A 22,265-nucleotide genomic window follows, 5' to 3' on the forward strand; every position below is an offset into this window, starting at 1 on the left:
TTTTTAGATGTTGTTTCCACCAAGGGATTTTCTATGATCTCTCTGGACCACCCCTACACCTAGGACCTGTAGGCTGTAAATCTTCCCTCTAAATCATATCACTCATTTTTCACAGGGATAACCCTACGGATAATTGGAGAATCCATGCTGAGACTTCTCCAGGCAAGTTCTTTAGAAGTAGAAGATGCTAATAATAGTCGGACCGATCGGTTCCTAATCTTCCAAGCCATATGATTTTCAGGCTGAGCAGTGTTTCCGCACCCTATACCTGACTATATGCTCTCTGGGTCTGTTTTGCAGCTCTTATTCCACATCTGCGTGACATATATTTTGGAGAACTAACGCTTTGATGTTCTCGCTGTCAGGTCTTTATTTTTACGAAGTGCCTCCATTCCGTCCCCTCTGGGATATGTCAGCGCAGTCTTCTGTTTGTCATGCTTATGGAGCAGAGAGAAATACACAGTAAATTCAATCTTTAAATTAAGCTGTAACCAAGCTTGTATATTCATTAGAGTAGAAAAATTCTCTTCTGAGAAGTTCAAATTGTTTATTGATTTTCATTTCTGTGTTCAAGTGAAGCTTGAGTCGGTCTTTCTCATCGCAGTCCCTCAGGGCCGCTACAGCCAACAACTACTTCACGTTTCACCCCGGCAAGCAACAAAAATCTGAGAATTCCCAGTAAAGTATATTAATAAGTAGTGAGGGGGTGCCATTTCCACCCCATGCTGTTGCTTCAGATCCAGCCAACGTAAACTCCTGCGGACAAAACACTACTTTTCAACTTTCCACCAATCTCACAGGGAGATTGAGGGATTTCAATGTGAAATTTGTTATTGGGAAGCAGCTCCGACACATTATGGGGAACTCTGTGGGTCGTCCAGTGATTGTTATACTTGTGGTTATTGCGATATTCTAGTCAATAGGGAGAAGATGGCTGTGCAGACTGTAATGGGAATAATGTGACCCCTGCTGGAAAATATAAGGATATTAGAAGCTATGGAAGAATTCTGTGATCGTAAAAAAATTCAAGGCTGCAGGAGGCAATAATTTTTTTTTTTTACATGGAAGGCTTTGGTGACATCTCATTTTATCTAAGTGGTTACATGGGTCGGCAAAATGGTGGAAATTGCACCAAATTTATCAAAGTGGCTCACTAGACGTGATACATTTAGCATCTTTCTCAAGCCATCTTTGGTGCTTATGTTACCGGCTCGTATCCCGAACATGAACATAAAAAAAATGATTGGGATCGGTTCGTGCTCGCCGAACATTCACGAACAAATAACAAATGAACAGTAAAAGCGCACGTTTCGGTCTACACACACGCGTATAGATTATCAGGTGCAAAGCGTTGCATACGTTTGCAATTTCGAATGTGTTCGAAAATTGTCGTTATTGTCGTCAAATTGTTTGTGCTCGGCGAACATGAACAATTAGCGTCATGTTTGTACGAACATTTCCGAACAGGTTCGCTCATCACTAGTTACCTCTTGTGTTAGAATAAAGAGGTTAGTTCAAGATTAACCCCTTCACGACCTGGGACCATTGATACCTCAATGCCCAGGTCGTGTTTTAACATCAGCCTATGGGATAATAATGATCTAATAAGCTGATGTCCCTTGTGTCTGCCCCCTCTCCGATGGAGATGGAGGGGAGGGGGCAGAGCTCATGGGCGCCCGCCCCGTGTGCCAAGCCTTCCCTCCTGACCCCCGCCGGTCTCCGTAGCTAGAAACCGGAAGCCTGCTTCCGTTTTCTATGGCTACTATCGGGGCTCTGCACTCTCCGCAGAGCCACGATGGACACCGGAGAGACGATTCTCCCTCTGTAGAGGCAGAATTCTGTCGCCGGAGCCCTATAGATGCTGCGGTCTTGCTGACCGCAGTATCTATAGGGTTAACTCTCAGCACCTGAGCATGGCTCCGGTGCTGAGAGTTGCGGCGGATCCCTGGCCATCACTGATAGCCGGGACCCGCCGTGGATGACACAGACGCAGCTCCTACGCCTGTGTCATCCTGTGCAGTAAATTAACGTCGCTGCAGCATCAGGCATAGGCTGCAGCGATGTTAATTTACTGTGCAGCGACGGGAGAGGGTTAAACGTTATACCCTATCAACAGGTTAGAGGATAACCAGTCGATCATTGGGGGTCCAACTGTGATCTAACTGCGGGCTAAAGAGGAACCATCCCAAAATTAGAGGAGTACCGGATAGTAAGAGACTGGCCGGCCTAAAATCATCTGAGAAAGACTACCCAACTAAATGCCTAGGGGATGCAACCTAATGGACACGTTGGCTCTGGTAATAGGACTGCTTAGCATTGTTTGGTTTCTTGTTCTGCAACTATTAAGTGTACTGTGCCCCCCCCCCCATTATGCAGGAACAAGACTACTTAAGAGGTGGAGTTTAAGCTAATTTGTATTGAAAGAGGCATTTCTTGTGGTGTTTCCTGGCAGAACAAGGACTACATTGTTCTATGGTTTCCGATCACAATGTCTAGTACCTCCTTTATGTTCTCCTATATAATTTCAACTGCATCGGATACTGTAACTCGCAATCGGCGCTTTTGTGGCCTCTGTTGACCTCTTCCCTCCGTAACTCTTTCTTGTTCTTAAATCCTCTGCGGTTCTGTGAACTTTCTGATGTTCTAACTAGATGTCTTCTGTCTACCATTGAAGTTGCATCTGTACCCTCAGGTAGAAAATCCCGATGGTTGGTCATTGTAATTATAATGGTATGATTGGACCCAGGAGAAAATCTTCTTGGCGGCACTAAGTACAGATTTGTTTTTTTTTTACTTATAAATTCCATTGAGAAGCCAGTTTTCGAAGTTATTTTGTAACGCGCCTGCCCGTATCCTGCAGCTTAGACTTCTATCAGATATGCGGCAAATGGCTCGTCAGAACTGTCTATTTCCTACAGGAAGATAAAAATTTCAATTAACTTGAGTGCTGTCATCGCCACATAACATGAGAACGTCAGGGATAATATGCATTACATATTGATGTCTATCAGATCTGAAAACACAGCCATGTTTTATTCCATAGCCCTTTTGTAGATTCGGAAGAAATCGCACCCAATAAGGCCCTAATCGTATTAATTTATGCCCCTATTAATTATGCATTCAGATTGCCCGATAGCATGTCAGTTTATATTCTCTCTACTCCGGGAAATACGCCCATTATAGTTACTAAGCAAATAGTAGGACTGTCAGGCGCGGGGATTTTAAGGAAATTACTTAAAAGGGGAGGGTTTCTTTAATTTATAAATCTTGTAGAATATGCAACCAAGTTGTTAGTCTTAAGAGATGACACGGAGCAGAGACACATGTCACGAAGATTAGGGGTGCTCTGTTCTACGCACAATGATTTATTCAAGTGCTCTTTGGTCTACTGGAAGAATGGATGGCATTTGTTATTTTAATGAGTTTAAAATCTTCATCCTCTTAAATGATGCATGGGATGGAGGTGGAATTTACGGGAAGCTTGTCCACCTATTCCTCTATGGACTTCAATTGACAATTATATCGGTGCTGTAACCACCTTAAGTTCATAAGCATTATCTAATCCTGCCAGTGTAGGTACCAGCACCAGGCAACCTTGGAGCCATGCCAGTACTAGCTAGGATTAAAGGGGTTATCCAGCGCTACTTTCTTCCAGAGACAACACCACTCTTTTCTCCAGTTCCATTGAAGTGAATGGAGCTTATAGTGAATGCACCATCAGTACATTCGCTTTAAGTTTGCACATGGATAGAACATCGCCGGTGTGGGGAATGCAGTGCCGCTGTCCTTTCTTTAAACCACGGCCCGGTTCCTGCATATGGTGCCATTCTTTTCCCGGGCACCGGCCGGGGGTGAAGTACTGGAGGTGGGCCAGCCCACCCCCAGTGGGAGGAAATCCCCCCCCTCTATGATGCGGCGCCGGTCTATTGAGGGGCAGGGGTTTCCTTCCTCTGACGGCCCGCCTTCAGTGGTTCAACCCTGGCTAGTGCCCGGGAATAGAACAGCGCCATACATGGGAACCGGGCCCCTTACTGTGTTTCCAGAACATTTATTGTTCCAAATATCATGGATGTTGTTGGACTTAGGTTCCTTGGGGGCACCAGAGCAATAATTTGAGACCTTATCCTCTATCCAAGTAGAACATGTCTACCTTCATGGCATACTTAGAGTGAAATACACCCAAGTGGCTTCTACCTAATCTTTAGGACTAGAGAGGAGCTAATCGCTCATTTAAACCAAGGGAAGTGCTTAGTTTGATCAGTTGGAGGGACGCAGGTTGGACATTAATTAAATATAAATGTCCAAATTTTTAGACTAGGACCTACTGAATACCACGGTTCTCCCAGATACAGAGAGATGACATCACAAAACTCCAATACTCAAAGAGTCATAAAGAAGAATGACAAGAGTGCGGGCGCCCGATACTTTGGCACCCGTTCTCCAAATTTTTCAAAATGGGGGATTATGTAAAGTATGTTTGGGAACTATAAACGCGGAGGTCCTTTATATAAGAGTTATAACAGGTCGTGAGATTACAAGGACTTGTGCTTTCTCAAGCCTCCTGACATTTATTTGCTTCTGAAATTATGACTCTATTTAACATAGCTGAATGGCTCCTGTGCTATGACATTAAAAGTGTTTGATTCATGAAATATATTGTTATAAATCAGGTCTCCTTTCTATCCATAGCGAATCCTTCTATAGTTTTTCCAAGTAGTGCCGAGCTGTCCGTCATAACTGTTTAATGGGGCAATCCCTCCTACTGCCAAAGTGTACTAACAGCGTTGACATGTTTAACGTGTTAATTTCTCGTGATTGACAAACTTTTTCATTCGCCACACACATCTTATAATAGTAAGTACTCCATGAATCACACGGGAAGGAGGTTTGTGTTCTCTACTTCGCTTTTCGACAGATTACTTATCACTTGTTTAGTCAGTGGTCTTAAAACCAATGGATCCTTGTCATTTTATGGACAGGTCTTCACTCTTAAAGGGATCATCTGGGTTATGACTACTCCTTTTTACATTTAAAGCCTATTTTTCAACAAAAAGAAGTTTAATCTTTACTAATTCAATACAGCCCCTTAGTTTATGCAAGACACCATACTTTTTTAGGCTATAAACAACAGAAGGTTCAGCGGCACCAATGGCCCCTTTTATTATCGTCCTTAGTATTTGCAGGATGCCTGCTGGTAGACCCACAATCCCCAGGTGGGTATATACCAGTAGTGTAGATGAGGTCCAACAGCATTTAAGGATAATGTTTACCAAAACTTTATTGGTAACCAAGTCTCCATAAATACAATATTTTGACCCCTACTGAAGTCTTTGTCTGACAAAGACCTTCATAGTAGGGATGGTCCGAACCTGCCGAGGTTCGGGTTCGTATAAACCTGAACGCTCGGCAGCAGATTCCTGCTGTGTGCCCGCTCCGTGGAGCAAGTGGAGCAAGTGGATCCAGCGGGAGTAACGCCTGGAAAACTGGGATACAGCCTATGGCTATGGCTGTATCCCAGTTTTCCAGGCGGTCCGCCGGGCAGACAGCGGAAATCATTACCGAGGGTTCGGACCATCCCTACTCCGTAGGGGTCGAAATGTATTTATGGAGACTTGGTAACCAATAAAGTCTTGGAAGATTATCCTTGGATGCTGTTGGACTTCAAGTGTCCAGCGTAACACAAGACTTGGTGCCATCTTCAACCCTGATGGAGGAAGCCTCTCTGCTTTCTTCCCTTCTAGGTCCTTATGTGCCTCTTAGTGCAGGTAGGTCTCTTAAGAAGTGTTGGTCTATAATCAAGATGTGATGTCATTTGATGGACACATACAGAGTGGAAATGCTTCATTCTTCTTACAGGACCTTTTGTAGCTGGTTCAAGCTGTTTTATCACATAACGTAGGTAGTGTTCACACTTGTGTCATAAATTACAATTGTTTGTGCCATCACAGAAGCAGAACCGTAAAAAATATGGTGTGGCTAGATCATGACTTGGTACCTAACTTCTCTCGTCTTGGAAGGTCATGTGAAAAGTGATGTCACACTTCCAGTGGCAGAGCTCTGTAAAAAGTAAGCTTGCCTGGAGTACCCCTTTAAGGATTTTAATATGTATAGTCTGGCGGAAAGAAGGGAAAGGGGAGGGGGACAAGATTGAGATATGTTTAAGTAATAAACAAGGTTCAAGAGGGAAGTGTTTTTAATTTAAAAAAAAATGAAGACAAGAGCAAGGGGATATAACCTGAGGTTAATTGGGGAGATAATTGACAGGGGTCTGCTCCTCACTCATTCTTCTGATAGGTGGGGGTCTCAGCAGATAATAAATGTCTGATAGATGTGGGCGTATCTCACGTCTCATATGTTCTTTGGCTCCATCTGGCCTAACGGAGATAGCTATAGGTGGTCGGGAAACCAATAACAGCCGCTAGGGTGAAAGTTGTATAAACAGTGTAGCACCATAATCTACTGTATGTAAAAGAGCCAGTACAGCTGTTTTTGGCTTTCCGACCACCCTCGACTGCTGGTTCTCGGGAGCCTCCCTGATCTTGAGATTCAGGATTAGACGGCCTAAGCTGTTCTGTAAATGGGCATTGGTCTCGCAGATTTACGCTAGGATACAGAGCCTATTATACTCTCGGGCTACATAAACGATTTCTAGATTCAACCATATCCTGTGGACTGCCCCTTTAAATAGTAGGCCGTCTACTGATCATGACAAATACAGTGGGTTTGCCCCAGTGTCTGATGGGTGTCAAATGCCCCTCTGCCACATAAGAAGATACTAGTAAATATATATTCCAGTAAATTATAAATGGTACAGGGTAGATGGGAGGGGGGTCTGGTTTTTGCCGTGTTATTGTTCCCCACCATAGTTCCATATTATTACATTCTGTATTACTACTATAGTAATGTGCAGAAATTTTGTCATATTGATTATTATTTTTTTTTTAATTGTCTTATTTTGATCCATCGTATACCTTCCACATACAATAAAGATAAGGGCACTTTGACAGGGTCCTGATAATAAAATGGCGGTAGTATGTAATTCTATATGATCCTCTTGGGACATAATAAAAAAAATGCATCATAGATTTTTATGAGGCAACTAAAAACCATCAAACTAAATGTATACAACACATAACATTAACAACCCATTGACCAGGGGGTTCTCCAAAGCTCTATTGGCTGATGGGTTGCAGGGTAGATAATGGCTTCCACTTATATATACATATACATTCTCAATAATGTCTTAAACTATTAACTACCGAGCAAACCCTAAGTGCTCCATAAAAAGCTCTGTCAGGAGCTTAACAATTGTCAATTTATTTACCGATGAGGTCATTTTACAGTTGTCTTTCCATCAACTCAACAATGGTCTATAACATCCCTGAAGAGAGCAGTAAATCAGCATCCCTGGTCCATTACTTGGAGCTCACATTGGGTTGAGCGTAAAGACCTAGTTCTAAAAACAAAGAAGAACAGGTTCTAAATAATTAAAAAGTTTGTTAGGACACAATTATTTTCTCCAAAAAATGAAGCTGGCGAATTAAATGTACCCTGGGCCCTGGGCTGTCCACCCAACCTGGGCCCCCCCGGTCAATCCGCCCAAAGCGCCCACATTATAATCCGCTACTGCCCCCCACGCTGTCCCCAATAAACACTGCCTGCTCCCCTCCCTGCTGGCCCCAATAAACATAATGTTTGGTCCCTTGCGGCTACCCCCAGTAAGCATTGTCCACCCCACCTCCACTGCCCCTAATAAACATATTGCCACATGTTCCCCCGCTGTTGCCCCCAATAAAAATATTTCCACCTGGTTTCCTGCTGTTGCCAATAAACATCTCTCCACCTCACCCGCTCCCCTGCTGTTGCCCCCCCCCCCAAGGTCCCAGCTGCACAGAGGATGTCAGGAGAGGAGGGTGCTGATCTATAGAGAAGGTCACAGCAGCACAGAGGATGTCAGGAGAGGAGGGTGCTAATCCTATAGGAGATGTCCCAGCAGCACAGAGGATGTCAGGAGAGGAGGGTGCTGATCTATAGGGGAGGTCACAGCAGCACAGAGGATGTCAGCTGGCGCCCTCTTCCCCCTTTATTGCTGATCCCCTCTTCCCCCCTTATAGATGGTCCCCCTCTTCTCCCCTTATAGCTGGCCCCCTCTTCTCCCCTTATAGCTTGCCCCCTCTTCCCCACTTACAGCTGGCCCCCTCTTCTCCCTTCATAGATGGTCCCCCTCTTCCCCCCTTATAGATGGTCCCCCTCTTCCCCCCTTATAGATGTTCCCCCTTTTCCCTTCTTAGAGATGGTCCCCCTTATAGATGGTCCCCCTCTTCCTCTTCCCCCTTATAGATGGTCCCCTCTTCTCCCCTTATAGATGGCCCCCTCTTTCCTCTTCCCCCCTTATAGATGGTCCCCCTCTTCCCCCCTTATAGATGGCCCCTTCTTCCCTCTTCCCCCTTACAGATGGTCCCCCTCTTCCCTCTCCCCCCCTTATAGATGGTCCCCCTCTTCCCCCTTATAGATGGTCCCCCCTTCCCTCTTTTCCCCTTATAGATGGTCCCCCTCTTTACCCCTTATAGATGGTCCCCCTCTTCCCTCCTTAGAGATGGTCCCCCTTATAGATGGTCCCGCTCTTCCTCTTCCCCCTTATAGAGGGTCCCCTCTTCCCCCTTATAGATGGCCCCCTCTTTCCTCTTCCCCCCTTATAGATGGTCCCCCTCTTCCCCCCTTATAGATGGCCCCTTCTTCCCTCTTCCCCCTTATAGATGGTCCCCCTCTTCCCTCTTCCCCCCTTATAGATGGTCCCCCTCTTCCCCCTTATAGATGGTCCCCCTCTTTACCCCTTATAGATGGTCCCCCTCTTCCCTCCTTATAGATGGTCCCCCTCTTCCTCCCTTACAGATGGCCCCCCTCTTCCCCCCTTATAGATGGTCCCCTCTTCCCCCTTATAGATGGTCCCTTTCTTCCTCTTCCTTCCTTATAGATGGTCCCCCTCTTCCCCCTTATAGATGGTCCCCCTCTTCCCCCCTCATAGATGGTCCCCCTCTTCCCCCCTTATAGATGGCCCCCTCTTCCCTCTCCACCCCCTTATAGATGGTCCCCCTCTTCCCCTTTATAGATGGTCCCCCTCTTCCCTCCTTATAGATGGTCCCCCTCTTCCCCCCTTATAGATGGTCCCCTCTTCCCCCCTCATAGATGGTCCCCCTCTTCCCCCCTTATAGATGGCCCCCTCTTCCCTCTCCCCCCTTATAGATGGCCCCCCTCTTTCCCCTTATAGATGGTCCCCCTCTTCCCTCTTTATAGATGGTCCCCCTCTCCCCCCCTTGTAGATGGTCCCACTCTTCCCCCCTTATAGATGGCCCCCTCTTCCCTCCTCCCCCCACTTATAGATAGTCCCCCGCTTCCCTCCTTATAGATGGTCCCCCTCTTCCCCCTTATAGATGGCCCCCTCTTTCCTCTTCCCCCCTTATAGATGGTCCCCCTCTTCCCCCCTTATAGATGGCCCCTTCTTCCCTCTTCCCCCTTATAGATGGTCCCCCTCTTCCCTCTTCCCCCCTTATAGATGGTCCCCCTCTTCCCCCTTATAGATGGTCCCCCTCTTTACCCCTTATAGATGGTCCCCCTCTTCCCTCCTTAGAGATGGTCCCCCTTATAGATGGTCCCCCTCTTCCTCTTCCCCCTTATAGATGGTCCCCTCTTCCCCCTTATAGATGGCCCCCTCTTTCCTCTTCCCCCTTATAGATGGTCCCCCTCTTCCCCCCTTATAGATGGCCCCTTCTTCCCTCTTCCCCCTTATAGATGGTCCCCCTCTTCCCTCTTCCCCCCTTATAGATGGTCCCCCTCTTCCCCCTTATAGATGGTCCCTCTCTTTACCCCTTATAGATGGTCCCCCTCTTCCCTCCTTATAGATGGTCCCCCTCTTCCTCCCTTACAGATGGCCCCCCTCTTCCCCCCTTATAGATGGTCCCCTCTTCCCCCTTATAGATGGTCCCTTTCTTCCTCTTCCCCCCTTATAGATGGTCCCCCTCTTCCCCCTTATAGATGGTCCCCCTCTTCCCCCCTCATAGATGGTCCCCCTCTTCCCCCCTTATAGATGGCCCCCTCTTCCCCTTTATAGATGGTCCCCCTCTTCCCTCCTTATAGATGGTCCCCCTCTTCCCCCCTTATAGATGGTCCCCCTCTTCCCCCCTCATAGATGGTCCCCCTCTTCCCCCCTTATAGATGGCCCCCTCTTCCCTCTCCCCCCTTATAGATGGTCCCCCTCTTTCCCCTTATAGATGGTCCCCTCTTCCCTCTTTATAGATGGTCCCCCTCCCCCCCCCTTGTAGATGGTCCCCCTCTTCCCCCCTTATAGATGGCCCCCTCTTCCCTCCTCCCCCACTTATAGATAGTCCCCCGCTTCCCTCCTTATAGATGGTCCCCCTCTTCTCCCCTTATAGATGGTCCCCCCTCCCCCCCTGTGCACAGCAGATAACCCAAAAAAACAAAAAACAACTCACCTGCCATCTGTTCCCCCGTCGAGCCTCTCATCTCCTGGCCTGTCCCCAGCTGATCCCGGCAGCGCGCGCATCAGAGAGCTCCCCGTGCGCCGGAAGTCACAGCCACAGGGAGCTCTCAGATGCGCGCGTTGCCAGTGATAGGACGGGACACCCCTGGCAGCCGCGCATTAGCCGGGGACAGTAAGAGCCAGACTCTTGTGACCGCAAGCAAAACAATGCTTACGGTCACAAGAGAGTGCAGTGGCGAGGGGGGGTGGCGGCGTGGCATGGGCCCCCCGGAGCCTCGGGCCCGGGCGGCTGCCCAAACCGCCCATATTATAATCCACCACTGCTTTCAACTTCAAAGACATACTAAGCCCCGTTGACCCTATTCGTAGGAAATTTTTCGACCATTTTGAATTACTGATCTAAAGAGTAATTATGGACAGTTAAAGCATTTATAGCTTGACATGCACTCATACACAGTCATCTGAACCGGTGGATTTTAGTAGGATTAGACAATCGTCTAATTTGTATTGGGAGAAAGTTTATTGTTCGAGGCACCTTGACTGTCCACTGGTTGCAAAGGAAGCTTTGAACATGTTGGATTTCAACATGTTACCTGAGTAGACAACCTGGCAGTGACTTATTTCTTCTTCATTAAAATAGGCCCATTGGCCCAGCTGAGGGGAGTTAGGATTTAAAGTCATTGGCTGAGAGCTATGTTATGTGCATGGCTGCCTTTGAGGGAGATGTCAACCCAATGCTATCTCTTCCGGAGGCCAACATAAACCCCAAGGTTAAAGGGGTACTCTGGGCAGGGGTATTTTTAGGGTATGGCCAGGGAAGGGGTGGAAATAGAGGCCACTGGTCAGTTACCTCCCTGGCTCCAGTGCCGGGTCCCGGATCACGCCGCCCTGTTCTCTTGTCGGGCCGCCGCTAGCTGATCTGAGCTGCGGCTGGAGATGTGACACCTCAAGGCAGCTCAGCAATTCACCGGGAAGCTGCGGCCGGACGGAAGAATGGGGCAGCGCGATCCGGCCGGCAGCCACTTCCTGGTCTGAGATGTGGCTGGAGACGTGAAGCTGTGGCCGGATGGGAGAACGGGGTGGTGCGATCCGGGACCCGGTGCTGGAACCGGGGAGGTAAGTGACTGGCGGCCTCTATTTCCACCCCTTCCCCTGCCATACCCTAAAGTACCCCTTTAAGCTCAGCGAGCATGCATGTTTTTTTTTTTTTAATAAGAAGGGCCAAAGGGTTTAATTTTCTCCTCAAGTAGACCATGATAAAGACGTGTGATGACCTATCAGCTATTCAGTATCCACTTGGAATTCTGGGAAGGAAGGATATGCGAAGCAGCTGTCATGCCACTTAGCTTTCTCAGTGTCTCACTCTAACATGACTAGGAATGTAAGCAAAGCCAGAGATTTCTCCAGAAGGAGAGCTTACCCATCTGTAGACAGCTATTTCGGGGTTATTGCCCCTCACCAGTACAGAGCAGGGTTCCGTCTGGTTTTGGAGAGGTCGATCATAAAGGGACCAAAAGGGCAAATATTCTTCTTGTACAGAGCATCAGGAAGACATCTGGAGACTTATAAGCAATTGAAGGTCAGTAGGCTTCTTATTGCATCCAGCTTTCTTTGAATCTGTCCTTGTGAACACGTGAGGTAGTTGGCCTAACCCAATAACACATTCTGATATCACAATGTGCCCTGCAGAAAGCCTACATCTTCAAAAAGTTTTCAAGTGATATAAAAGTGGTTCACGAATCATTAAATTTAACTTGTGATTTCATACTAGTCATTTCTCTTTCTTTTTAACACCATTTAATCTTTAGACCTACAATTATGTGCTGATTTATTTCATAGTATAACTTTATATGGGTTGGGACTCGGAGCCCCTATAACTAATGGCCTTAAAGTAAAATAAAAAAAAATTCAGCATGCCGCCAAACTGTGGGGAAAGGGGGGGTGGGGGGGGGGGTAGAGTTTAAATTGGCACAGGTCAAAAGTCTTGCTTGGTTGGGGTCTGGGTGTTTGTACACTGATCGATCAATGGAACGAGCTGTGAGAAGAGTACACTAAGTATGTTCCCTTACAGCTCTGCACCACATGCGCCCGGCTTTCCAAATTAGCTCGTTTCTGAAGCAGGTGTAGAGTTCTGCGACCAACGTTTGACAAGTGCTGGACCTGCCAGGTTTACTAAGAGGTGTTCATCTCTTAATAAATCCAGAGGGGTGAATGGGGGCGGGGCTTTAGTTAATACTGGAGTATGAGTATGCCAGTATTTATAAACCTCACCCTCAGTCCGTACAACATGTCAATATGTACTAACACATAAAAGGGGTTGCCAAGTTTGGAAAACTTATTCTTATATGGACTATTAGGAATTTTAATAGAGGGACGTCCCCTGTGTAAGATCTCCATATTATAGTGGAGAGGGGAACCTGTCCTGCTTTTTTTTATGCAGACAACCCATTGATATGAATAGACATTGTGTAATAATTAAAGATATTGTCCGAGAAAAATTAACCCCACAGGATAGCGGAAAAGTAAGAGATTGCGAGGGGTCCAACCTCCTTACCCCCTGCTGATCTCTGTATCAGGGCCCCAGCTTCCTTTATATGAATAGAGCAACAGGTACTGCACCAACCTGCGGCTCTATTCATTTCTATAGAGCCACCAGAGAGAGCCGAGTAAGCACGGCTCGGTAAACTCAACTCTCTCCGCCGGCTTCAAAGCTTCAGAGCCTCTGCGGCTCTATTCATAACAAGGAAGCCGGGGGCTGATGCGGAGATGGACGGGGGTGGGTGGTTGGTAGGGGGACCACGGAGGTTAAGGGTTCGGACCACTGCAATCTACTTATGGGGGAAAAGTAACTTTTTCCCGGATAGCCTCTTTAATTTCTCCTGTGGTGGTGCTACACAGAAACGGAACACTTATCCATCAGGTTTTCCATTAGATTACTTATGATTGTTGGGTTAAAGTCTCCTTGTAGTTTAAAAAAAATAATAAATTGGTTTGTGAGATGGTAAACATGTGAGATGTTTAAACGGTCATCATCTCAATAATAAGACCCCCCACCGATGGACTCTCTCATGCTATAAAAATATATTATAATTTATGACAAAAGTTTTAAAAAACTTTATAGTGATTCTACTCATGAACACAGCCCCAATACATGGATATGAATCCGGGAGTTTTTTTTTTCTTCTTCTTCACATAACTCAGTTATCCACACAGACTGGGGAAAGAGAGAAAAGTTGCATCTCAGAAGTCTCCAGGTTGTGGAACACAAACTTTACATTGATCTTGGCATTGAGCATCGCTTGGCATAGCCTGGGATGCCCAAATTTCTGTGGGAGGTAATGGATCTTGCACACAAAGATCTTTAATCTCTTTAGTGAATTTGTTCCTGAATTTGGACTGAGAATAAAAGGCGGTATTAGCATATCTCAGTCTATAAAGACTGGTTTTGATCTATAGTACCCTTGAGTATGTGATAAATTTGTTTAAATATTACTTATTATACTGTGCGGGTTTTCTTTCTAATTTTTTTTAGATAAAAATATTTAGTAAGAATTTATATTTTTAAGTAAAGATAATAAAAGAACCTGGGGAAAAAAATCCATTAAAATGTTATACTACATATATGGCTGCCATATGACTGAGAGGATATTGGGATGAATCTATCTATCTATCTATCTATCTATCTATCTATCTATCTCCTATCTATCTATCTATCTATCTATCTATCTATCTATCTATCTATCTTCTATCTATCTTCTATCTATCTATTATCTATCTATCTATCTCCTATCTATCTATCTCCTATCTATCTATCTATCTATCTATCTATCTATCTATCTATCTCCTATCTATCTATCTATCTATCTATCTATCTATCTATCTATCTATCTCCTATCTATCTATCTATCTATCTATCTATCTCCTATCTATCTATCTATCTATCTATCTATCTATCTATCTCCTATCTATCTATCTATCTATCTATCTATCTATCTCCTATCTATCTATCTATCTATCTATCTATCTATCTATCTATCTATCTATCTATCTATCTATCTATCTCCTATCTATCTTCTATCTATCTATCTCCTATCTATCTATCTATCTATCTATCTATCTATCTATCTATCTATCTAATTGCACAGACAATTGACTATTGACTATTGACTATATTGAAACCCCCTTTTGCCCTTCTCTCTTTCCCATTGCCTTTGACCATGTGCTTAGTTCTTCACCTTGTTTTACTTGAGTCTCATGGGTTGGAGCCCAATTTTGATTCCATTATCTTTTAACCTTGACTGGGTTTCTTACCCTATGGGGGTTGGCTAAAGACACTTTTCTGTCCAAGTTTGTGCCTGGGCTACACACGGCTATCTATCATGGCAGGTGTCATGGCGGAATATGCACCTCTCCACTACATCTATGAGAAGACCCATTATGGTTTATCCCTATACGTATCCCTTGATAATCCTCTGGTAAAATATTCCAGAGGGGAAACGTGTCAGGATGGTTACATTGTGATAGTTATCAGTCATTAGCACTTCATTTTTGTTTTGGTGCAGGCGATTTTGCCTTTTTTATAGACCTCTTGTTGTGGGAGAGGGAAAGAAAAGGACAAGAACAGAAGATGATTAGAACATAATAGGGCCCTTCCCAAGTATTGAGTGTCTTTTTGATTTTTATATATATATATATATATATATATATATATATATATATATATATATATACCCTAATGTTACCTTCTTGTCCCTAAATAGATAAAGCAACAATGCGCACACTCATTCTCCACTCTATTCACTTTCTATGTTATAAGGATAGCCAAGTACACCGCTCATCTACCTTAATCTAAGTCCTATAGAGAGTGAGTAAGTGTAGGCTGAGCATACAAGCTGCCTCTCTTTTCACTTGGAAAACATCAATGGTGCTCCCAATGGCCAGACCTCTGCTGAACAGCTTGTTATCTCCTATCCAATGGGGATAATCCTGCAATAGGCAACTTTCTCTTATTTAACGCTAAAGAGTCTCTGCACTGTTCAGGGAATTAACTACGGTGCAACCAACTTGGAATCAGATCCAGAGATCAACCAAGTATCAAGACCCTAAACAAAATGGTGGGAAAGAGGAAGCCAAAGGTGAAATGTGGTTTGGTATTGTTCTTTTTAAGGCCAGCTCCTGGCAATTGTATTTGGAAAACAGCTGTAACAGGTATTCACCTACCATGTGGCTCGGATGATACTGTTGTTTTCTCATGTGGCAGAGAGTCTTTGGCATTGCCTATGATTATAAATTATTTAGGGAAACCAAATTCATAAAGCTGTTGAGGAAGAGTTCTGCGGCTGATAGAGTTCCCAGAGGTAATTTGGGTCTTTGTAGTCATTGTTACAACCAATAATAGATAAATTTCCCTCCCTTGAGCTTTAAAAGTCCCTCCAGGTTTACAGTACCTTTTGTACCGAACCCATGGGAATTAGTGATAAGTTCTTTGGGTTTGGTAACGATCTCTGAACCCGAACACTCAGCATTTGACTCCTGGTGGCTGAAGAAGTTGCATGCTGCTCTAGGAAGTCCCGGAAACATGCGTAAATCCATAGCCTGATGAATGTTGCCCAGAACATTTCGTCAAGTTTGCTCAACACTAATGGGAATCTTTGGACTTTTTGGATTACATGTTCTTTTTGATTATGGAAACAAGATTCATGAATTTCCTGACAACTAGTTTTGGGCTGACAGAATTTGGCGAAGTTTGGCTAATAATTTCTTCCTTGAGATTGAGTAGTCCCTCAAAATTTGATATAACCTCTATGGATTGCCCATTGCGGCCTTCAAGTCTCCACACATCTTTATGATGCGTTCCTCAAGGAGAATCTTAATCCCCCATGGTCCCACTGTCATCTTAAAATACCATAAAATGCCATTCAATGCACAGTTCTGGTGCTTTTTATGAGGACTTCACGTCTTGCCGAGAAGTATTTTAACCAAGCACGAGCAACTTCCTTGAGGTTTAATAGTTCCTAACACACATATTACCCATTGTGATCTTGTTCCTCTCAAGAATGGAAAACCAATTAAAAAATTGTGTGAGAAACATTCATTCTGTTTCTAGGGGGACGGTCTAATTTTTTTTTTTTTTAAGGATTCCATAAAATTTGGATGAATTCTCTCGATCTATGATGGTTCTTTAGGTTTCCCAAAGCAGCAGACATGCAAACAATGACAATTCATCACTATAAAGAATGATGCCAGGTACTTTCTGAGGGATAGGCAATTTCGGCAGTTGCTTAGGACTACAGTGATCAGAACGGTGCAATTTATGGGTTCTTTACCCTAAGATAAATGAAGTATTGCACTGACTGATGGAACCAGGAGAATTGCCCGAGGTTCCCGTATTGAGGACTACACATCTGTTGAAGTAAATTTGTAAATTTATATGTGCCTTTCAGACAGCTAAAAAAAAAAAAAAGTGAAACCCAACTGACTCATTACCTGGGATCCCATCAGATCATGATGAATCTGTCCTGCTGTGGATCCTGTACACATCCATTGTCTGGCTGATTTACTCCATTGTGTGTTCCTCACTTTTTTGTTCCCTCCGCATAAAACTAGAACATTTTAGCTGTAAATAATAAAACCTGTTCCCAGAGCCTATTTAAATGGAATGCAGGAGAGTCGGAGATTAGAGAGAGGATAAGAGAGTAAGAAAGCTGAATATTGCTGGTGAGCGGATCCCATAGGAGAGGTCATCGTGGCCACTAAAGATATTTATGTTACAGTTATGTTTTATCTCTTAATTTATGGTAAATGTTCTGCTGCTCCTGACTGGAGATTGGAACAAATAAAAATGCTGTTAAACTATGTAATCAAACGTCATGGCTGCCGGGCACATGGAGAAGGGTTATTAATGGGGGATTTTTGCTTTGAAACATGTAGTAAATGTGACTGTGGCTTCACCTTCTTCTGATATCTTTTTATGGGTCGGTTCGTGTTACTCGCAGGGTATGCAGACTCATTTATTGATTAAAAAAAGTCGTACTGTGTGTAGTTTTGATTAGAATTCTGCCGTTTTATGTACACAGCTCCTATGCAGACCCATGTGTCCCCAGGATTACAAGTACAACCCTTCACCGTACCTTGCGAATCCAGAGGAAGTAAATTGTCAATTGGCCAAAATTAGGAGAACAATTTTGTTCGTGCATCCAAGAGAGTAATACAAGAAGCGTCCAACTATGGTTCTTTGGGCCCATCAGAAAAGGGATTTGTGAGTTCGACCTTCTATCTCTACAGAACATGTACTCTTCTCAGCGAATCATCCAAGAAGTAATAGTCCCCAGTGACAAGTGTTTGTGTCCTCCAAATGGAGTTGTCTTCTACTGGACTTGTGGAGCCAGCAAATGTGCTAGAGCTTGGTGATCTGTTGGCCCGATCCAAACTGCGCTACAGGATCAGACAGGGTATTAAGGTTATTTAATTATTTCGAATATCCATATTATGCCACAAAGCCGAAACTTCCCATATTTTTGTACAACTGAATTTAGACCATCCTCAAACCTTACGGAGGAACAGGAGCAGTTGATTTGAAAGAAAAACATTTTTGGTAAACAGCCCCTACCAGTAACATGCAACCCAATCAATTGAGGCAAGCGTAAATGAAAAAAAAAAATCCCAAAAAACAAAACTACACAAACGTCCTCAAGTATTGTTAGCAAAAAAACTAAATGTGCACAGGGAACAGAGTAAGAATTACTGTGGGTTTGTTGGCTTTTAAGGTGACATTTCATTTTTTTATTTTCGATTTTTTTTATTTATTTTCCTCGTACAGTAATTTCAGCGACTCTCCAAAGGACACGCAGTCTATTCCCCATTACACAAATAATTAACTTACTAACGGTAGTTCATCATTTACTATGTGAGATCTCGGCTTGGCAGCGTTTTCCGTTTACTCGGAGAGGCTGAATGTAGTTAGATAAAATTTACAGGTTGTTGTGACCGGAGACAACTACCGGTTTTGTCTAGTTGCCAGTGTTTTTGTTGACTCTTTCAATCTGCTGTCAGTATGATAAAGAAACCAATCCTGATAACAGATATACAACCCAGCCGGATATAATACCAGACCCTGTTTGCTGATTTTTTTTTCTTTACTCGGCATAATAGAAGATATTTTCCATAGAAGATTCTGTTCGCGTTCCCACCCATAGACGTCTCCACCCGGTGCTCCTCTGGTTATTGGAAAACTAAACCTGAAAACGTGACTGTCCCAGCTTGGAGCTGTGGTTTTACAGGTTCTGAGATTTTATCCCTCACAAAATAATAGAACTAAAAAGACTTTGACCACTCATGAAAAATAAAAAAACTGTCTTAAACAGTGTCAAGAAGAGATATGGAACATCAGCCAAGAATCACCATTTACCAATGAAGCTGAAGGAGCCCCCTTATCCTGTGGGATAACTTTCCAATGGGGGGGTCTGAGCGCTAGGGCCCCTCACAACCTCGGGAACACAGACCCGAGTCATGGTCATGCACGCGTGCCATTGCTCCACTAATGTTCTGTGGAAGCTGTTGAAACGCGAGCACTGTGTTCTGCTGTTTCTGACAGCTACGATAGAAAATTACTGGAGCAGCATAACACAGGCACATCTTAAAGCTTCTTTCTGACAAGGGTTCCCCCTTTTTTTGAGATTGTTGGGAGCCCCAGGGGTCAGATCAGCTACAGTAGATACAGTAGATATCTCCTATCTTGTGGATAGAGGAAAACTTTGTCACATAGGAACAACATGCCTGATCCATGTGGAACAAACGCCAGACAGAGAAGGGAGAGGAGACTCCCAGAGAAGCCCCGCCTTGATGACACTCTTGACCCAGTGGCAACAAGGATTGAAACATGTTTTCTAGCAAATGAATCCCTGAACCTGTGAATATAACAGAGTTATATTCACAATGTGCCGCAGCCAGTGCCGCTGTGCATGTCACCTGTCAGGTATAAAACCCTGAGGCCTTCTAGGACAGTCAGGTATGACACATCGAGGTCTCCTAGGATAGTCAGGTATGAGACACAGAGGTCTCCTAGGTCAGTCAGGTATGACGCACCGAGGTCTTCTAGAACAGATAGGTATGGCACACCGAGGTCTTATAGGACAGTCAGGTATGACACACCGAGGTCTTCTAGGTCAGTCATGTACGAAACACTGAGGTCTCCTAGGATAGTCAGGTATGACGCACCGAGGTCTCCCAGGTCAGTCAGGTACGAAACACTGAGGTCTCCTAGGATAGTCAGGTATGACGCACCGAGGTCTCCTAGGACAGTCGGGTATGACACACCAAGGTCTTCTAGGACAGTCAGGTATGACACACCGAGGTCTTCTAGGTCAGTCATGTACGAAACACTGAAGTCTCCGAGGACAGTCAAGTACAACACACCAAGGTCCCCTAGGACAGTCAGGTATGAAACATTGAGGTCTCCTAAGACAGTCAGGTATGAAACAATGAGGTCTCCTAAGACAGTCAGGTATGAAACAATGAGGTCTCCTAGGACAGTCAGGTATGAAAAACTGGGGTCTCCTAGGGCAGTTAGGTATGAAACATTGAGGTTTCTTAGAATAGTCTAGTATAACACACCAAGGTCTCTTAGGAGAGTTAGGTATGACATGCTGAGGTCTCCTAGAATAGTCAGGTATGACCCGCTGAGGTCTCCTAGAATAGTCAGGTATGACACGCTGAGGTCTCCTAGAATAGTTAGGTATGACACGCTGAGGTCTCCTAGAATAGTCAGGTATGACACACTGAGGTCTCGTAAGATGATCAGATATGACACGCTAAGGTCTGCTTGGACAGTCATTTATGACATGCTAAAGTTTCCTAGTATAGTCAGGTATGACACACCAAGGTCTCCTAGGAGAATCAGGTATGACATGCTGAAGTCTCCTAGAATAGTCAGGTATGAAACACTGAGGTATCCTAGGACAGACAAGTATGAAACACCAAGGAGAGTTAGGTATGACATGCTGAGGTCTCCTAGGATAGTCAGGTATGACACGCTAAGGTCTCCTAGGACAGTCATGTATGACATGCTGAAGTCTCCTAGAATAGTCAGGTATGACACTCTGAAGTCTCTGGAGTCTCCTAGAATAGTTAGGTATGACATGCTGAGGTCTTCTAGGTGATCAAGTATGAAATGCTGAGGTCTCCTAGGACAGCCAAGTATGACACACTGAGGTCACCTAAGACAGGTATAACAAAACTAATCTCCTAACTTTTCCAGACAAGAGAGACCCCTTAACAAACCAAATTTATCAGACTGAAACAAAGCAACAACCGATTTGTTCTTTTCTGCCATATTTACTGTGCATTCGGTCAACACTATCATCAGATCTTGATAAACTTTGCTGGTTTGGGCAATTTTGGTTGCTTTACTGACCAAATAGTCTGTCTTCTTCCCAACATTTTATCCAAAAATCTAATTTCAAAGTTGCACAAATTGAGTTGCAAACTGGATAATCAAAAATTGTTAAACATTAGTCATATTTTAGACACATTCCATCTCGAAAATGACTTATGTTTTAGTCCCTTCATACATGAAGAACATTCTCATAAGTGCCGACGTACTTTTAATGGACTTTCTCAAGCAATCAACTTTCTTATGAATATTTACACAAAATCCCAAGTCGCCAAATTATGTTTATTCTTAGATTTACGTAAGTTTGGTTTGTGTTTTTTTGTTTTGTTTTGTTTGCGCTTTAGCAGCGTAGTTTTGCCTGAGGTGCACCTCGAGGAAGAAAATAGCTATTGTGATGAACATCACTAGAGTTTACCTCTAACAGAATACAAAACAGGCATTTTCTGTTATTATTCATATGTACCATGTTCGTGTTTTCTTTGAGTTCGGTATTTTGACTTGCACATTGCGGAATATCTAAAGCATTCCCAAACTGTGCTAAAAAAAGAAACCTAGTTACCCATAATGCAATGTAAACACCATCACATACCTACATAGAAATAACCCATTTTTCCAATGCTGTTTGGGGAGGAAGGAAGTCACTTAGTAACATCAAATAAGGGGTTAAAAATAGGCAACTTTTTTATTTGACTTATTGTACCACAATGCAAAGAAGAGTCCATCATGCACCTCCTTGACATCTAACTTTGTCTAGCATAATTTTAATATGGTTGTTTCATCTATCCCAAGAAGTAATTAAATGCTGAGGGTTCGGGTTCGGATAAACCCGAATGTGCTCAAAGTTCGCACATCCATTGCCCAGACTGAAACAAGAAAGTGCTGCACAGTTGAACTGAAGATGGTGGATCAGGGTTGGTAAGTACACATTTTTTTTGGTTTGTTTTATTCTACCCTGGCCACATGTAACTCTAAAAATGACAATCCTTTTAACAATGGATTTACAAAAGAAAAATTATTACCGACTATTTAATTACAGTTAAACGCAACAAATTTTATTCTAAATGTTTCTATATGTTCAATTAAAATAGTCACAAAACTTGACTAGCAATAAATTGGCCCTTTTTTGCGGAGTGTTTTCATGCTCTTTCAACAATATTTAAATCAGATCCTTTGTTCCAGTAGATCCATTGCCAATATTCTTTCAGAATGTTTCATATTTAGACAAGATGATATAATTATTCTGAGTTTTAGTTCAGGGGTGGAGGGTTTCACCTCTTTGTATCCAATTACATAGTGATGAGTACCATGGGCAGGTGTAGGGTCTTTATATAGAGGTATGTGGGTCCCCCAAGATATTGATTTATTACATGTATAAAA

This window comes from Dendropsophus ebraccatus, chromosome 15 (genome assembly GCF_027789765.1).
Source record: "Dendropsophus ebraccatus isolate aDenEbr1 chromosome 15, aDenEbr1.pat, whole genome shotgun sequence".
Lineage (NCBI taxonomy): Eukaryota > Metazoa > Chordata > Amphibia > Anura > Hylidae > Dendropsophus > Dendropsophus ebraccatus.